Source organism: Mustela putorius, unplaced genomic scaffold (genome assembly GCF_011764305.1).
Source record: "Mustela putorius furo isolate JIRA1106 unplaced genomic scaffold, ASM1176430v1.1 tig00000115_pilon_pilon_pilon, whole genome shotgun sequence".
Taxonomy (NCBI): domain Eukaryota; kingdom Metazoa; phylum Chordata; class Mammalia; order Carnivora; family Mustelidae; genus Mustela; species Mustela putorius.
Window position 1 is genome coordinate 232,426 of NW_025421285.1, and position 7,693 is coordinate 240,118.

A 7,693-nucleotide genomic window follows, 5' to 3' on the forward strand; every position below is an offset into this window, starting at 1 on the left:
TACTGAGTATTTATACAAAGAACAGAAAAATACCAAATTTACAGGAACAGGGGGGAGACCAGATGGTGGGGAAGTCGAAGGAGGCGCCCTTTCAACCCGTACCCTAAAGTGAGCTGATTACCTTCCAAAGAACTCCAATCAGCCATTAAATCAGCCTGAGATCAGAATTATACACGTCTAGATCTCTGCTGAAGCAGAAGATGCCAGTGGGCAGGTAAAGCCGAGTGGGGAAGTCGGACTAATATCTGAAGATAAACAAAAGGGGGAGGGAGCCACCAGAGGCGACCCTTTGGAAAGTAATACCCCAATACGAGAGTGCCCTGTGTCTGGGGACCAGCATTAACTCTGGTAGAAAGCACTCCATAAGAGCAAGGGATCACCGGGGGGAAATTGCGGGCGTTAGGGTCCGGGCTTAAGTCCCCAGACCCAGGACAGCCATCCCTGGCTCAGAGCCAGAGAGAGTGCGGCAGAGAAACTAGGTCTTGGTCCCTGAACCACCAGTGCTCCCATGAGGGGCTGGGAGCCTCGCCAGCCAACAGAAGCACAGCCTTTTTGCAGTCCCCATACGAATGCCCTGCCATGCCATCAGAGTCCAATTCCTGCCCCGTGCCCCTGAGAGATGTGCACACAGGCGCCAGCCAGTTGGTCTTGGAGGGGAAAGATCAGGTACTCCCAGCCCAGGCCAGCGGGAAAATCTCAGTGTCCAATTGCTGCTTGGAACTTCCCAGACAGCCACAGCTGTCAAATAATCTTCTACAAAACAAGAAAAAATATCCAGTGGAAAAAAGACAGTCTCTTCAATAAATGGTGCTGGAAAAACTCGACAGCTATATGTAGAAGAATGAAACTCAACCATTCTCTTACACTACACCGTACACAAAGATAAACTCAAAATGGATAAAAGACCTCAACATGAGATAGGAATCCATCAGAATCCTAGAGGAGACCCTAGGCAGTAACATCTTCGATATCAGCCACAGCAACATCTTTCAAGATATGTCTCCAAAGGCAAAGGAAACAAAAGCAAAGATGAACTTTTGGGACTTCATCAAAATCAAAAGCTTCTTCACAGCCAAGGAAACAGTCAAGATAAGAAAGAGTCAACCCACGGAATGTGAGAAGATATTTGCAAATGACAGTACAGACAAAGGTTGATATCCAGGATCTATAAAGAACTGCTCAAACTCAACACACACAAAACAGATAATCATATCAAAAAATGGGCAGAAGATATGAACAGACACTTCTCCAATAAAGACAAGACAAATGGCTAACAGACACATGAAAAAATGTCCAGAGAATCTTATGTTAAGCAAAATAAGTCAGAGAAAGACAACTGTTATACGATTTCCCTCATGTGGAATTTAAGAAGTAAAACAAATATTCATAATGGGAAAAAAGAGTCAAACCAAGAAACATTCTCTTAACAATGGATAGCAAACAGGAGGTGAGGTGGGTGGAGGGATGCTTTAAATACATTAGGATTGCACTTCTCATGATAAGCACTAGATGTTGTATGTACTTGCCAGAGATAAAGCCACATCTCCCCACTGTCTCAGCCCCCTTGGAAGCCTCCACAATCCCCACCTTGGCCATGGCCATGGTAGCCACCCTGAGCATAGCCTCCATGATGATCATGTCCATAATTACTTTCATTATGAGAACCTCCTAATCCCCTTCCTGAGCCATCTGATTTAGAGGTCTTATACCAGTTGCCTTATTCCTCCAAGAGAAATTCATGTTCTCACATGCAGGATTAGGACACTTGGTTATTAGGTCACTGATGTCTGCCATGACCACCACCTCCACTAAGGAATCCTGCAGCTTCCACCACCTGCTATCACCTCCATTGCTTCCATGGCCCAGGGGTCCTCACGGTCGGCCTCTACAACCATTGTCACTGTTCCTGTTTGAAGTCTGTTCACTGAGTAATAAATGAGGCCTTGGTAGGATTCCCAGAGAATTATCTACCCTGAAACCTGTCAATAGCTGCTTTAGCAAAAAGTTGGTCATCAAATGATACTGTTGCCTCTCTTTTCAGCTTGCCTTTTTTCCCTGTCTGTGCACAGACATGGATTAATCATGGGTTATCTTGTTTTCTTATTTGTTTCGATATTGCCCATCAGCCACAGATGCAATTTTAACATTTTCATCCAAGCCTTGTATGAAGATGGAATTGTTGTTTGAATTATTCTGCTTAAAGTCATGATGTGATCCTTGGTCTTAAGGGCCACCAAATTTACTGAAACCAGCATGGTAAATTCTGTCCATGCTGACTCTGCCTTCACAGCTTTCTTCACAGCCACCTCTATGATCTTCGGGTTCATAACCACCACTGCTGTAGTTGCCACTGTTCCATCTACAAACCCCACTGCCCTGCTGTCCTCCCCTGTTGCCACTTCCATCATCACTCTTGTCCTTATTGTCATAACCACTGCTGCCACCACTCACGGAGGACTGATCTTCGCCAGTTACCTCCATCATCCCTTCCATCACCACCTCCACTGCTACTGTTGCATTGGTCTGTTGCCTATAGCCTTGAAGGAAATTATAGGAGCTTTGCTGCTGTCCACAGCTGTCCACTATAGCCAGCCCACTCTGGGGCTTCCCATAGCTATTTCTCTGAGAACCACTACTATATCTTATGAGGTGCTGCTAATGGCTGTATGTTGGCCGTAGCCAATATAAGAGGACTGTTGCCCATAAAATGATAACACTGACTACTTCCATAGCCACCAGTTGATTGACATCCCTGGGCAGCTGACTGAGGGCCATAGACTATGTTCTGTGTCTGCCCATAAGAAGAACCATAGCTGCTCTAGCCATAGCCTGAAGTGCCTGCTGACTGGCTGTAATCACTGTAATTTGTTGTCCACAGGGCCTATTTCTTTCCTGGGAATAGCTCTGTCCAGGCTGGGTGGACTAGGTCCAATGGTTTGGGTTGTTTGTTGGGTGTTGTCATTTGAGGTCATGTCCACCCACACACAAACTTTGGACTGACAAGGAACAAGATTCCAACACCATAGAGCAAGGAGCCTGTTTTTTTTTTTTCCTTGTTTTTATTTGTTGTTTGTTTGTTTTTGTTAATTTAAATGAAAATAACATTTTAAGCTAGGGGTGAAAAATTGAAATGGTTGCTTGATTATTTATTATATTTTGAAATTGATATTTTTTCCTTTATAGATAGGCACAAAAATATTTCTTAAGGTTATTATATCTTCTAGTCCTATATTCACTTATTCATTTCTGCACAATGAGAATTCCTTCCTTGTAGTTCTGCACATTAAGAATCCCTTCCTTGTAGGAGTGCCTGGGTGGCTCAATGGGTTAAAGCCCCTGCCTTCAGCTCCAGTCATGATCTTGGGCTTTCTGCTCAGTGGGGAGCCTGCTTCCTCCTCTCTCAGCCTTCTTCTTTGCCTACTTGTGATCTTTGTCAAATAAATAAACAAAATCTTTAAAAAAATCTTTCCTTGTAATATCTTTCTATAAGGTCATAAAATTTCTCTTTTTTACCTTGGAGAAAAAGCCTTGTTTTCTGGCATTTTATGAATCAGAATTTATCTCCTAATCTATTTAAGCATTTTTATTGGTATCTTGCAATTTACAAATCTCTAATTTAGTACACTTCACTGTGGAAGTTACTGGCAATAGATTGCTAGAGGATTCTGATTTAGCTCTTGCTGTTTAATGCAGGATTTATATGGTATTCAGGTGATTTAGTATTATTGGTAAACTGTTGGAGTCTATGATATGTTTATAGCCAAATATTACCTAGCTTTATGATCTTGGACAAATTAATCTCTCCAAACTTTCATCTATAAAACATGGATAGCAACATATTTCTCCTCCGCCTCATTGTTATTAAAATGCAGGAAGTATTTTACTGTTTTGAAAACAACAGAGCACTAAAAATTCAGAGAATAGATACAGACATAGGAATAGATATATAAAAATAGTTGGTTGAAACGTGTCTTTGATTTTTCCTTACCTCTAGTCTATCTAAATGCAGGTATTCCCACTTTCAGTGTTCTGCATTTCTCCCTATGCCCAGAATTCTATGTTACAATTTCCTTACCCATAGAAACCAAATGTGAGGAATTCATCCACATTGAGCTGTTAGAACTTTTAAATTTCTCTTCATGATGGTATTTGCCCATAAATGAATTCTTAAAGGGGATTTTGAGTAAAGCATACTCTCTTTTATAGCATGTTTATTACTGGAACCCCATGTTTATATTGCATAGTGTCATTGAAGTCATATACTTGTATGATATTTTGAAAATAGTAAGTCTTTGGAATCATTTGCTTGGGTTGCCTTCAGCTAGTGGACATAGACATGGACATAGACATAGTTTAAGTTATGTAGATAGTTCTGTTGAAGTTATTTTCATTTCTATTTCTGAATTTTATATGGAATCATTTCATATTTCTACTGGCTAAGTTCTTTTTCTCTATTCTTAATATTAAACATTATTCTTTTAAAAAATTATCAGATTCCAATTTTGACTTGCCAAAATATCAAGTCATAATATTTTATGTACAAAATTTTATGTATACAATCTCTATAATTGATATTGGTTAGTTTGCTTGGACAATTGTAACAAAGTACCACATGCAGGATAAATTAGACAATAGAAATTTATTGTCTCAAAGTTCCAGAGGAAGTTCTAGAAGTACTAAATCAATGTATTAATTAGGATGATTCCTTCCGAGGGCTGTGAGGAAAGGATCTATTCCAGGCCTCTCTCCTTTTCTTCTAGATGGTTAACATTGGCTTTTCTTCTTTATGTGTCTGTGTCCAAATTTCCACTTTTTGTAGAGATATCAGTCATATTTGATTTGGAGTTCACCCTACTCCAGTATGACCCCATCTTAACTAATTATATTTGTCATTACCCTATTTTCAATAATGTCAACTTTCTAGGCACTAGGGTTTAAGACTTCAACATACGAATTTTGATGATGGACACAATTCAGTCTATAATACTTTCTATCAATCTTCTATATATGGTGGAATAGTTTTTTCACTTACAACTTCCAAGTGAGACATTGGTTATTAACACCAGTATTACATTGTCATAGCTTCTAAATCCATGACAGAGCATTTTAGAATATCGAATTTATATTAATATCCCCAATAGTGATTAAATCTATTTTAACATTTTATTCATATATTAACTTAATTGGGTATTGTCGAATCAATGCATCCTGGGTTAAGAACACCTAGATATTTATAGAATTTCTTTTTTCCTTTTACTAGATTACTCTTAACAACTTCATTTTGAACTGTCTGTATTGGTTTACAAACTAACCCACCAACCCTAGCTCATATACCTGTGCATTATAGTGTGAGTTGAGTCAGAGATTCAAAGCAATAACTAACTTTTTATTGTACTTCTTTGATAGATGGATGCAGACCATAATCATTAGTGATACTATATTAAATATATATTTAACCCACTCCCATATGCTTTCCAATCAGGAGTTTGTTCTTTGCACACACATAAAAGATTTGAAGTCAGTCTTCATTAAGCCAGAAGCAGAATCCAAAGCACTTTTCTAATCATTTTGCTAAATAAATTTGAAGAATCCTAAACGAAATGTTGAAACAGTTCTTCCCTCTTAAATAAGACCGCGTTAAAAGTTAAAATTAACACACTATTTCGGGAAAGGAAGTGAGAGCAATTGGATAAAATAAAAAAAATAAGCAATCTCTTGTATGTATTACAGAGAATAATTTTGAAATGCGCCTTGAAGGAATGTGAATTATTTTTTTTTAATTTCACACAATAATTGGAAGCTTTGTTTATCTGTTTATGTAATCCTGTCATCTAGCGAACATATTAAGCTTTGAGACTATAGTTTCTTCTAGGCATTGCGGTGCTTATTAAAAAAATGTCTTAAAAAGATTCTCACATGTATTTTATCTTGAAGATTAAATTCTTTTAACTATTTATCTAAAGGATAAATAGCATAACTGGCTTCAGTTTGGGGAAAATAAATTTTTAAAAGTTTATTTATTTATTTGAGAGAGAGAGAGAATGAGTGTGTGCTAGGGGAGAAGCAGAACGAGAACCCGAACCAGACTTCCTACTGAGCATGGAGCCCAATGAGGGGCTTGATCCCATGACCCTAAAATAGGGGCCTGAGCCAAAATCAAGAGTTGGATATTTAAATGATGGAGAAACCCATGGTGCCCAGGAAAATAACTTTTATACGTGATATTATTTTTTACATCCAGCTGTTTTATTTTTCTTGACTTTAATTTCAGTCAGTATCTTTTCCTTTTTTAAAAATACAGCTATGGTTTCTACTTCGTAAAAGGAGGTTGATTTTGGTGCTGTAATAAATGTGAAATTACTGTTTTACATTCCTCTGTTAACAGTAACTAACTGGGGCCTTATGCACCATATGTAAAATGTAAGCATTAAAAATGTGTTTTGAAACATGTTTTTTTTTTTTATAGAATTAGCTAACTCTTATTTTAGGCTACAAAAGCATACTGCACTTGTTAATAGTTATATATAGCTGCTGTTTATATAGTTGTTGCACTTAATTTTATGCAGGCAGAGCATGGCTATATTTGTTTAGTGTATGACATTTATAATAAATGTATTATAAATCAGCAGCAACTGAAATTCATGATAGCATGGAATCAAACAAAATACTTTTTACTCATATCTTTATTTTTGCTTAGTACTTATCATTGGGTAATGTATGTCTAATAAAGTTATAGTATTATGTAGTGGAAAAATCATGGCCAAATTACAGACAGGATGGTGTGGGTTTATATCCTGGATCTCCTAGTTGCAAAATTCTGCACTTACTGTGTCTGAATCCGTGGGAATTCAAAATGTCCCCAAAGAATTGAACCAGAGTACCCTGACATACCTAACAATATTTCTCCTTGGTTCATTAATTTTATTAAAAAACAGATTCAGTTCTCCAGCAAAATATTGCTTATCTGTATTTACTATATGGGTAGCACAGTCTATGAAACACAAGATAGGTACAGAAAAATGCTTTAAGTATTATATGGAAAGACACTTAACTATATAAAGTCTAAAATATTAGAGCAGTTTTGAGAACACTGCAACTGTTATACAATTCCAAGCCACTGTAGCCAATGTACTTATACATTTTTTCCTAAAGATTTTATTTATGTATTTGTCACAGAGAAAGAGAAAGACCCCAGAACCAGGAGGGGAAGGAGGCAGAGGGAGAAGCAGGTTCCTTGCTCCACAGAGCAAGGAGCCAGATGTAGGAGAGTAGGACTCTCCAGACGCTTAACTTACTGAGCCACCCAGGTGTCCCTTTTCCTTTTTTTATTTCCCCCACCCTTTCCCCACAAGACTTTGTTTATTTATTTGTGAGAGAAAGCATCAGTGAAAGCCCAAGGAGAGGGAGTGGCAAGCAGATGGAGAAGTACACTCCCTACTGAGCAAGAAGCCCAGTGTGGGACTCTGTCCCATGATCCTGGAATCATGACCCAAACAGAAGGCAGATGCTTAACTGAGCCACCCAGACATCTCAGAGTAGAGACATTTTTTAACAGTTGATGATTTGGGGAAAAGGAGCCTTGATTTGTAGCATATCAGGGTTTTTGTGCTAAAATACCACTGTAGAAATTCATGTTAATCAAGAATTTATCAGCTGGTTTCCAAAATTCCAGAACATTTTAACAATTGACCCT

The 7,693-nt window shown here is 38.1% G+C and overlaps 1 pseudogene; it reads right to left on the reverse strand.

Moving 5' to 3' along the window:
- Positions 1-1,555: 1,555 nt before the first annotated feature.
- Positions 1,556-2,972, reverse strand: LOC123394843 (annotated as a pseudogene).
- Between the last annotated feature and the right edge of the window lie 4,721 nt (positions 2,973-7,693).